This window comes from Chelonia mydas, chromosome 7 (genome assembly GCF_015237465.2).
Source record: "Chelonia mydas isolate rCheMyd1 chromosome 7, rCheMyd1.pri.v2, whole genome shotgun sequence".
Lineage (NCBI taxonomy): Eukaryota > Metazoa > Chordata > Testudines > Cheloniidae > Chelonia > Chelonia mydas.
In genome coordinates, this window is record NC_057853.1 from 70161343 (window position 1) to 70173956 (window position 12614).

The window sequence follows — 12614 nt, forward strand, 5'->3', positions numbered from 1 at the left end:
GGTGCTGCCTTCATACTGCATTTCATAATTATGATCTGCCTTAGCACTTATATACCTTTGTCTTCAAAGTACTATCTGAATAACTAATTAAATAAATGGAGTAATCATTTCAGTCGACATGCAGAGCAAAAGTACTTTCTAAGTGATCGGGCACTTCCAAGTTCCTGCTTCAGCAGGGAGGGGAGGAGTGGACTAAAATGAGAGGCTAGTGGTTAGGAGATACCCTGCTTGGAGTGCTTGCTTGGAGATAGGCCTGGCGTTTAAGGTGCTTTAGGAGTTATAAACATTCCCTGACAGGCCCCCAAGTATAATTTGCTCTCATATTTCTGCAAGGCAGCCAAATCTGAAACACTCTGTTGCTAGACCATCTCCAAATAGCCAAAGCAGTGCATTGGTAACTATACATTTTAAAAGCTTATTTAGCGCAGTGTGTGTCATACAGCTTCCTTTGCCTTTGGCTTGAATTGTGCTTCATGATCTCACAGTTTAGCAGGAGCTCCAGTAAACCTATGGCCAATTCATCATAAGCTTGACATCTGTGTGTTGTCTTTATCCAGTGATGAATGAGAAAGTGAGGATTTTTTGCGAATGTAAAAATTCATGTGTACCTAGTCAGAGCCCCACATAGCAAAGATGCACATTTCGTAAGTGCTTTGCTTAAAATTTCACATGTCATTTGGGGCCTAGCACCTTATATCTGCTTTGCATATTTTCCTTTCTTTGATTAGTCTGTTAGGCTTTGACTCTTCTGCCAACTGTAGTACTGTTATCAGAAAACTAGGTAACGCTGCCCAATAAGAGCAAAGCACTATTACTTCTTTGGGCAATTGCTGTCATCCAAGTCATTATTAAAGAAAGACAGGGTTAGCAGGTCCAATATGTGACTTTTCTGTTTCTTTCTGGGTCGGTTTTCAAACTCCGTGTAATTTTTTGGCAATATTTCTGTGCTTCCAACAAACATTTCAATACTCTTTTCCCTGGTATAATAACATCAGTGCCAGCAACCCTAGTACAACAAATATGTATGAGATGGATGATAAGAAATCATAGATGCTGAAGAGTAGTTTATCCCAGAAGCAACCTTATTGAAATCAATGGCATTACTTGTGTAGTAAGGTATTGTTAACCTGAGTAAAGGTGGCAGAATCTAGCCCTCAGTAGGAAAGGAGATTTCAGTTACGTGAACAACCATGTGGACGGAAAACGAGTTTAAAGATTATACAAAATAACTTGACAGTATCCATTTAAATCCTTAAACTTTTTATGAAGATGCAATATGCAATTGTTTAAGAAACCCCTAGTTTTAAGTCATTTACATTTCTATGAGCTTTTCATACTGAAGGAAGAGCTCAGAAAGCCGTACAGACTTAGCCAACTGCAAAAAAAAATATAAGCAGAGGTCACTCTCCACCCACCACTGAAATGCAGCCAATGCTGGGGCAAAATACAGCAGCTTCTTAATGGTGCATAGATAGTGTTGCTATCTAGCGTGTGAGGACAAGGAAAAGATAAGAACTGCAGAATGTGAGACATTTTAGAAAGGCAGAGCGATTATTTAACCACATTTTAATTTTGGACTGTTCATCAGAGCAGCCTGCTACGCTGTATGGACTCAAGACTACAAGGTGCTGAGCACTTCTCCATCAAGCAAAGCACTTAGTCAATGGGACTCTGACCACTCATGTGTAAAATTCAGTGCTGTGCTGGATCAGGGTCACAGTGCTCAGCACCTTGCAAGATCAAGCCCTATCTGTGAATATAGAGCTATATCTCTGTAAAATCTTTAGCATGTATAACCCTGGAAAGTAACATTTTTTTATTTCTCTTTTCTTCCCTTTCTCCTGACATTGCATTTTTATTTTTTGACCTGCCATCCCCAGTTTTCCTGACTTTTCTGAACAGTAACTGTGACTTTGCTGCGAGAACTCTGAAACTCATTAACGGAAAAGCCTTGGCTTTAAGCAAATGTCACATCACATTAGTGTAATTCCTAAGACACTGCAGCCAGCTCCTAGCCTGCCCTGTTCATTTAGGCAGAGCTCAAAACACCTCCTTGCTGCATCATAAAGATGTTCCATGATGCTGATTATTTTTGTCTGCATCTGTTTTGATTGATTACTCAGGCAATTATTAGTATTCCACACACAGCAGGAGCTTTTGTCAGCAATAAAGGACTGGGTTTTTGGGGGGGGGGTTTGTTTTGTTTTTTTTTTTAAAACAAACCCAGTAGTAGTATCATAGGGAAAATAACCTAAAGGGTGTTAAAATGAGGAAAAAATGGCACCATAATTAGATGCTGTGTATGTGTACTATACATGCATATTACATTATTTTTTGCTAAGGATGTGCCATAGGGCTTTGCAAGAATCCAGGGGTCCAGTCTAATGACCACTGAAGTGAATGGGAGCCTTTCCTTTGATTTCAAAGGGCTTTGGATCAGGGCAAGAGTGAGTACTGACCAATGGCATCTGGATGTAATGCTGCTACCTCCTTTATAAATGAATATTGCATTAAAATCATATTAATCCTTTATCAGAAACAGCACAACATATTAGTGATGCTGCAGTGTTTTGCAGAGCTTACAGTAATGTAGCAGTCTGTTCAGAAAGGTGACTTCTAAAATACAGCACTGGCAAACATCTATTCAACCACCAAATCCTGCTATTAAAGGAATATTAAGGTAATTAGGGCAGAAAGCAAAAGCTTGAAATATGATTTGTTTGCCAGATTTTCAAAAGCACTCTTGAATGTCTTTTGAGACACCAGACACTTATTTTGTCACCTAGATGGGAGATAAGCACTATTGCAATTCTAAGCCCCAAATGTCCAATGCATCAGGACACACTAAAAGCCATATACAGCTAGATAGTTGGCAACTTTAAGTCTCAGTCCTAAAATGTAAGCAGATAGGCTAAGCATTACATGATTGCCTTGGATAGACTAGGTATTTGCCCAATACGCAAGCAGGAAATTTTTAAAAAGCGCTGGCTTATTGTTTTGAGCAATCAGAAATTATAGCGTATTTGGGTCCTGTTTTAAAATAGAAAAACAGTTGTAAATTTCCTAAAGCTTTTATTTCTGGCCCAAGCTGAGATTTTCTTTCTGTTACAATGGTGGGCTTGCCTGTACCTTTGAAAGCACAAAGCCATGTCAGGGTTCATGTGCTGCACGGACTAGGAGTCTGTCCCTCCCAGGGCTCCCAAGTACATAGAGGTACCTTGCTCCCTTGTTTAATGGCTGGGCATAGGAGTGTGTGGCTGGGTCTCAGCTCTGTCTCCTCACCACTCCCTTTGGAACACTGTGTTCTTCATGTAGCAGGAACTCTGCCTGTCCTGGGTGGGGTGTGTAGCAGGGATAAGGGGAAGGCTGCTTGCACCCCCATGCTGATGTGCAAAGACTGGGGACAAGTCTAACTTGTTGTTTAGTGCAAAAAGTTGCTGGTTGATTCCAGCCACGTTAAGGACGTTGCTAGGTTCCGTTTTGGTGGGGAAATACAGAGAGGAGCACGTGGTTCACTACAAACTTCACCCTGAGATTTTCCTTTACATAGCCCAGGTAAAAAGCCTTGGCTAGCAAAGAAGCCTGCAGAGGATTTTCTCAGACTGTTTATAAGATTAGAACAAAGGATTCTGAGTCTGTCTCCATCTCTCCCACAAAAGGGAATCTCGTTTCTTCCCTGAAATTGTTTCTGGCTGCGTCTCTCTTCACCAAGGGCGAGATCTGATCCTATGTGGCAGCTCCTGGGACTACAAAGGGGATGGAAATGGCATCCACAGAATCCTCCATTGCAGGTGTCCCCCACCTGCCAAAGAGCTGATGTAACAGCTCCATGATGGCCTACCCTCCTAAGGACGTTGGTAGAAGTGGCAGGAGGCAAGGCTGAAGAGCTGTGGCTGTTGTGTACTGCTAAATGGCTCCAGAGTGAGCCACATCAACATAATATAAACTACAGCAGCCATAGAGGCTTATGTCAAGGACCACTCAGTCCCTGGTAGCCTCTAGATTTCCCAGAGCTACCTTTTCAGCCCAGAACCAGGGCCCAAATCTTTCAGTACTGCAAGTAGTATGGTCTAGTGACCTGGGCTTGCTCAGTTATTCACACCTTTGTCACCACTCAGTGGGGCTGTAGCAATGGGAATGGGGCATCCAGCACTTAGGAAGCTCCAGCTATGACAGAATGCTGCAGCACACCTCCTCAGCAACGCAGGCTATTGCAAGCACTTCAAACCTGTCCTCCACTCCGACACTGCTTCCTAAAGAATTTCTAATCAAGGTCAAGGTCTCGATCCTAAGACACACCAGGCGCAGGCTATCTAAAAGATCGCCTAAAGCTCCAGGATGAAGACCATGGTCAAAAACTACACTCTCTGGCACAGTGGAACTCTCTACAGTAAGGGTAAAGCTCATCTGTGCAGGAGACAGAGCTTCTGCTGGCATGAGACTGTCAAACAAAATCTCATAGGAGCCATAGGGACCATCACAAACCTCACTACCTTCCGTGCCAAGTGTGCTGTGTTTTTCTTTGACCCAGCCTTCTCTAGCATAAATGCACAGCAACATGTGTATTTAAAAACAAAACAAACCCTACCAAAACAAGACACTCCACTGCACACTCTTCTTCCTGTGAAAAGAGCAGGAGAGAAGAAACAACATGTGGCAGATACTAGTCACAGTGCTTAGCGCTGGAACTACGGGAAGGCACTCAGATGCTGGGGTGGTGAGCACAGTACAAGAACAGAATAGCTTCAAACTGGAACTCTGTGACCCCCAAGTTTTAGTCCTAGATCTGCCACTGACTTGCTTATGACCCAAATAACTTAATCCTTCTGGTCCAAATAGTGCACTAACTTGATCCCCATGTAGTTCTATGGCACCAGATTCTGCTCTCAACTGTACACTTTTAAACTCATTTGATGCTTTACATGGTGTGATGGGTGTATAAACTCCACACCAACTGGTCCAGGGTTAATGAACTGTTCTAGGCTCCAGCTGCCCTGTCCTACCATACCTGCTAACTTTGAGGAATGGCTGAAAAAGGGAAAAAATCAGCTCATCTGGGAGTAGACCTGAGAGCAGAACAGGCCTTCTGGAGCTCCTGGAGAGGACTGATCTGAAGGTAGGAGCTGCCTGTTGAGAGAAAGAAAGGAGGCTCTGAGGCTGAACCATTACTTTGGGAGTCTTATTAGAGACTGGCCTGTGGGTTGAACTGAGCTATGGCCTACCAGTGGCTCTCAAGGAAGAGTGTCCTGCCATGCCCTTGTGTTAGGCTATTTTGTTTGGGTTTCTTCTTGATCTTTGATAGTCCTGAAAGGGGTGGTCTCCTATGGACTCAAAGGCTAGAGTGTTGCGCAACCAGACCTGTGCTGTGGCTACTTGGAGGTTGAAGCCCAAAGGTTGGGCGAATTCAAAACCCGGTCATGCTCCCCAGAGGGGCTCTGGGGAACCAGCCCACTGGCAGATGACTATAGCCGGGACCAAAATTTGGCCTTAAAGGGCTCCACAGAGTTTAAGTGTCTGAGCAATTTGTCCCAAACCTGCTATAAGCATCTGTCTGTCACAGGAAAGTTTCTTGGACGAGTTCTGTGGTGGTATAACTTGCATTTATTTGGCAAGGGTGTATAAGACAACCTTAGCTTGTACACCCGTAAGGTGAGAGGTGGTGTCATGGGGTGTGTCTGCCCTGTAGCACCCTCTGCTGGCTGAGTTTGACACTATAGGCACCCCTGCCTGAGTTTCCTCTTCCCCAGGGCTTTCTCTCTCACAGGGTTCACAGAGCTCAGCACTCTGGCTGGGTCCCTCTGAGTTCAATGTCCGTTCATTGTAACAAGTCTCCAAATAAACAAAAGGTTCTTCTGGCCTTCAGGGCTTCTCTGAGACCTTCCCTCTGGGCCCTGTTCCTCCTCCTTTATGAGTTGCCTTTCTGTCTTTCCTTAGGAGCCCCAGCTCTCCTCCTTGGTGCTGGGTTGTAATTTAGGCCAGCTTTAGGGCCTTAGCCAGTTTCTCCCTCAGTCGACCCCTTTTCCCCTAATTCATCCTCAGATTCAGTAGGTCAGCCTTTTCCTGCTTGTCTCTGCCCTGCTACAAGGGAGGAGGCAGCATTTATTCTGGTTCCCTTTTCCCAGATTGTTCCCAATTGGTTGGGTGAAAGAGGAGTCTTCTCCTACCCACTCTGCAAGACTTTTGGTTCCAGTGATGGGATTTCCTTCCAAACACCACTTATTCCCAGGACTGCTTCCTCTCCATCAATACTTCCCGGGTCCTCTGTGTGTGTGTGTGTGTGTCTTTTCAAAATCTTAAAGGGCCATGCCACATGATGTGGAATGGGCTAACCACTAGGCACCACTACCCTTAAGGGACAGACTGCCCCATCTTAAAGGGTAGTAGCAGGAAAAGCAACTAAAAGGACAGACTAAGACAAAGAAGTGGGGCCTGGTGTACCTTATGCCCTCCTGTTATGCCTGCCTTCTGCCACTTTGGTATATAATTTGAACTTGTTTTGATATGCCAGCTTGGAGCAAGGACCTCTTCTGTACCACTTACATCCTTTCTCTGACCAGCTATCACCCACCATGCAACCGCTGACCTCACTGCTGAAGGTAAACCTCGTGTGTCTGTTTCCATGTTTATAAAATTAGGATAATAACCAATTTATCCCCTTCACAGAGCAGTAGGAGGTTTAATTTGGTGGAATTGAAACTGCAGAGCACTAAGTATTATGATTATTGGACTCTTAGACCTGGGGCTGGTTGAAAATTTTCCATCAGCCCTTTCCATTGGAAACTTGATTGTTATTTAAATGAAAGTATTCACGGAATGTGTCTGCTGTCCTCAACACTTCCAGTTTTTCATCAGAAAACCAGTAACCTAAAAACTGAATCTCTAAACACCCCCTCTCCCAAAATGTATTATTATTATTATTTATTATTTTATTTTACAAAAAGTTGAAATTTTCCACAGAAAGTAATCCCCATTTTCCAACCAGCCCATGAAACCAATCAGCACTGATAGGTGTGGTATGAACCCATATTCACATCTTTTCTTTATACAGTCCAGAAAGTGCTGGTGCCAGGGTGATGTCCCGGGTAGAGCTCCATTGTCTTTCACTGAATTATACCAGGGAGGCATTTGGCCCAATCATGGTAAAAGGCCAGTGCGGAATTTAGTTAATCCTACACAAGCTTAAGTGTGTTCGTTTTTGTGTGTGAGATGTGTGAATATTTTTGGCATTGGTTTGCATTTTAAGGGTCTCAGATGGCAATTTAGATGGGCCCTGATATTCTGCTCCACCAGGGAAATTCATAAGGCCTGTTATAGATTCCCCCTGACAGCGGTCACCATCATGAAGTTTCTGGTCCTGGTTATTTATAACCAGGCAAAAAGAATTTGATTTTCATCCTCCTTAAGTGAGACAAAATGGGAGAAATGAACAAGACAAACAAGGTCATTTCCCTTGGATGGTTCTGTTGTTTAGATTTCATTTTGCTCACATGGAAAATGATCAGTGGTCTGTAGTTTTCTTGCATTGTTAATGTGAAATATAGCAATGAACTGATTATTTTTGAGGACCCTATAGCACACATAGTCAATCGAGACAAGAGGCAAGAAAAGACATGTTCCTTTGGGAGGAAGGATTAACCTATTAGCACAAGCTTGGCTGTTGCCGCATAGCCCTCCAGCTCCGCAGCTAGGTATTGATATTTATTCTTGCTGGCATTAATATGACTGTTAAATAACTCTTACTGGGGATATGCTAGAATGATATTCTCCATGCTCTTACTCTGACATAGCTAATGGCACCACTGCATCCCTGAATGGAAAAATAGGAGACTGGGGAGCGGCCCTGTTCTGTGAGAGTCCATGTTCAATGAAATCTGAGAGGGAGAAGAAATGCTCGGCTCTGGTGAGAAATCATTGTCTGAAATAGGAAACGTGTTGTGGTTTTGATTTTTAAAAAAAATCTGAATTCATTTGTTGGTGAAACAGTTGGTAGGTTCTCTTACCTCTTCAGTGTGTCCCTTGTGGTTTGTGTATCCGTTTCCTAATAAGATATTAATGACACCAGGTCGGGCAATCCGTTATACTCCCACAGAGAGATATGGCATAAGTACCTAGAGAGAGAGAGACAGTTGCTACATAGATTCTTTGGTAGTTAATAGATGAGTTTAGTAGTGGACTGTGTACATGCAAAGCAGGAATATACAGGATTTTCATTTGTTTCCAAATAGCATGTGAAAAGGAAGAAGTGGGAAAGAAGATCAGTAATCTGGGGTGTGTGGTTATACTATTAAAAAAAACTTATTTTTTCCCAGCCACTGGTGTAAATCTGCACAGCTCCATGGCAGCCTATTATTTTTATCCCTACAGTAGCCCCCAAAAGCCCCAACCAAGATCAGCATTCCATTGTGCTAAATGCTATACAGCAGAGGTGGGCAAACTACGGCCCACGGGCCACATCCGGCCTGCGGGACCCTCCTGCCTGGCCCGTGAGTTCCTGGCCCAGGAGGCTAGCCCCCGGCCCCTCCCCTTGTTGTCCCCCCTCCCCCACAGACTCAGCATGCTGCGCCGCTGGCACAATGCTCTGGGCGGCCGGGCAGCGCAGTTGCGGAGCTGCAGCCTGACCCGGTGCTCTGGGCGGCACAGCTGCAGCACCACCAGCCACCGGTGCTCCAGGCAGCGTGGTAAGGGGGCAGGGAGCGGGGAGGTTGGATAGAGGGCAGGGGAGTTGGGGGTGGCGGTCAGGGGGCGGGGTGGTCAGAGAGTGGGGAACAAGGGGGTTGGATGGGACAGGGGTCCCAGGGGGGGCAGTCAGAAAGGAGGGGGGGGTTGGATGGGGTGGCAGGGGGCAGTCAGGGGCAGTGGTTCCGGAGGCGGTCAGGGAGAAAGGGTGGTTGGATGGGGCACGGGTCCGGGGGGCAAGTCAGGAATGAGAGGGGAGGGTTGGATGGGGCAGCAGGGGGCCGTCAGGGGTGGGGAGTCCGGGGGTGGTCAGGGGACGGGGAGCAGGGGGTGGTGGATGGTGCAGGAGTCCTGGGGGAGCCGTCAGGGGGCGAGAAGTGAGGGGAGGGTCGGATAGGAGGCGGGGGCCAGGCCACGCCTGGCTGTTTGGGGAGACACAGCCTCCCCTAACCGACCCTCCATACAATTTTGGAAACCCGATGTGACCCTCAGGCCAAAAAGTTTGTCCCTGCTATACAGAGACATAGTGAGAGACAATCACTTCCCTGGAAAGCTTTCAAACTAAATAGATGACAAAGAGTAAACAAAGACACAGATGAAGTGACTTGCCCAAGATTCCACAGCCATCAATGGCAGAGTCAGGAACAAAAGCCAAGTCGTCTGACTCCCAGTCCAGAGCCCTAGGTACTAGGCCATGCTGCCTATCGAAAGCAAAGGAACAATGCTGACTTTTTTGCCAGCTCAGGACCTGGAACTCTGACTGTTAGGTCTCACTCAAATGCTTAGTTAAAGAGCAAAAGACTAAACTGAAAAGATAAAAATGATTATTATAATTCTTGAAATCGCCACAACTTGAATTTGTAGCCTCTGTTCTGAGTTATTAGCACATGGACTCTTTTTTTCCCTTTTCAGAAGATCATCAGGGCACTGATAAGTAATGCCTAGACTAGGAAAGCATGTTTTAAAACAGGATAGTTGGTTGTTGTCAATCCCAGGAGCCTTGATGACCAGATAACATGTTTTGAATAGAACTTGCTCTGTCTATGGTAGGTGCAAGTGTCATTTTGAATCATGTTGTTGTTAAAATATGTTAGCTAGCACATTTTAAAACATGGCCTATCTGCCTAGTCTAGATCTGTCCCTAGTGCGGAATCTTATGGGTGCTGCCAGATGCTGGCAGATTTGTCTAGTTTAAACAAAGAAACAGGATTTTGGTTTGTTGCTAATTCTTAGCTCCCAACATAAAATAAAAGATAAGTAGAGGAAAGCACATACTGAGTGTGATACAAAGTGATTAAAAGGAGGTATAGGAGGTAATAAATCCATATTGGTTCAATTGCTGTTGCAGAGTGGGTGTTATATTACTAGTGGTGATAACCTAATCCAAGAGATCTAGCTCAAATTAGAACACATGGCAGCATTTTATGGCAATGTCTTGCACAGAAATAAACTTGCAGACAGCAAAATTCTAAAACGTAGACAAATAATAGCCACTGAATTGAATTGCAAGTGGTCTATTTAGCCATCTGGAATCAGAATTATACTCCCACCCCTGCTACTGACTATCCTAAATAGTACTTTGTACTGCCATTGCACTCTATAACTGGTATTTAGACAGATCTCACAGCAAGTCTGCGAAGCAGACAAAAAAAAATTGTCCTAAATTTACAGAAGAGGGAAATGAGGCCCAGAAGTTAAAGCCCAAATTTTCAGTTTTATGTGCTTCAGAATTTGGATGCCCAGCTTTAGGTAGTTTAGAAGAGCCTAATTTCCAAAGGTGCTGAGTACCCACAGTTGTCATTGAATTCTCCTGGAGGAACATTCAATGCCTCTGGAAATAGGGCCTTGGTTAACTACAACTGAGGTACCCAAAATTAGAAGCTACTTTTGCACATGCACAAGACACTTTACCACCACTGACATATTGCCACCTCTAATTTGGAACACAGTAAGGATTTAAAAGGAAACAGTGGCACTACACAGTATGTTAGGACAGGAAGTAGAGAAAGGATAGTGTCTCCTGCTGAAATTGCAGAGAGAACTTTTTATAAACGAAATGTGAGTCTCTAAATTACAATTTGATCCACACATTGGGGCTAAACCACCTATATCCATGGAAAGTTTCATGGGCTTTTTGGTGACCACCTTTAGTCTGTCTCATAATATAGTCTTTTCTGGAAGTCTTATCTATACCTCTTCTGTGAATCAGATTAATATACATTTCCAAATTACGTGTATCTTCTTGTTTTTCTTTTGACATAAAGCTCCACCTCTGTATTTGTCAAACAGCATTTAAATAAGAAGTCAAAATGTCAAATAATTAAAGCTAAATTCTAAGAAATGAAAAGATAAAATAAGAAACATCTTCCATCTCATAATACCTTGAAGGATCTCACCCTTCTCTCATTCAAATAACAGCAGCCCAAGTTCTGTCCTGTTGTGCACCTTGTAGAAACCCTATGAGATGTAATTAAGGCATAGTTTGACTTGACACCTCCAGCAGCACTACTGCTATGCAGGAATACTTGTTCATTACAGGCTTGCTGGATCAAATACTGTGAGAGCACAAATGCTGGCTCAGTTTTCCCACAATCGAAACCAATCCATGCCACACCAGAGCTGTGCAGCCTCCCAAAAGCAGACTTGGAAAGGGAATGGCACTTTTCAGGGACCCTGATATCCTGGACCTGAGAAGGAGTTCTTGCACTACCACTTTCCACATTCTTTTCCTTATGTGCTTGGCACAAGTGTGCATCGAGCCCTAAACAGAAAACAAAGGGACTTCTTTAAGGCATAGTGCTACTCCAGTAGGATGCAAAGTGACATGACGAGCAGTCGGATTCATTCCTCAGGCAGTATTTTCACTGAGCGATATCAGGAAAGTTTTTTTCAGTCTCCCAAATAAGCAAATTACTTTGATCAAAAAAGTGCCAGATAGTGTTAGGCTTCCTTATAGGGATTAATGTATCCAGCTAAAGGATCGTCTGCCCCTTTAGGCTAGGATGTTTTGCATGTATAAACTTTGTCTCTTCACTCCATTTTAAGCCCTATAAAATTAATCTATTGCTGGTCGATTTATTTTTTCATCTACGTGCCTGCATTGCAGTTACAGTCCAGTGAATTTCTTAAGCTGGATATTAATGATCTACGCTCTGTAATTTGTGTTTATCCGTAAGGGGGGTCTAACGCAACTTCTGAGAAATCAAAAATCTCTCCCAGGCATTTCCAGGGCTCTGCTTCTGATTTATCAGTGGGTGCCTGTGACAGCCAGGTCAAATGGAAGTTTTACGATGAAGGATGTTGCACTGGCTTGTTCGCTTAAAGCAGTTCAGGTGCCTTCTAACAGCACTGTGATCAATAATGGAGGAGGAGCTCTTCACTAAGAAACAAGCTGGGGCTTTTGTGTCTCAGGACTACAAATAAAACTCTTTCTGTAGTATCCTGTGGAGGTAAATTTCAAGCATAAACACATGGACAGCAGGAATACTCTCTTAGCAGAGCTCCAGCAGTCTTTTTCACACTCCAACACTTCATGTACTATAATGATTTCCTGGAATTCTCAGATTATGATATGGTGGCCATAAAGAGATACATCCCAATAACCCTCCCTCAATTGTTATCCGGGGTTCTTTCAACCCAAAGCTCTTGGTAACTTTTACTCTGTGTGAGGTGGTGTCAGGAAATAAATCAGGGGAGACACGGCCATCCGACCAATAGATGGCTGGCACAAACAGGACAACGCAAAAGTGCTTTCACTTAAAGCTAAACTTTACTTAGTCTCAAGCACTTACACACGTCCGCAAAAGGTTAGTAAAACACCCCCAACCCTTAATAATTACCAAAGCTGACTGTGGCTCTTGAGTGGCACAGCGGCTGGCTTCCAATGGCCAAATTTTCTGTCTGCCGGTGGGGACTGCAAGATGTATCCAGAGGGAGAC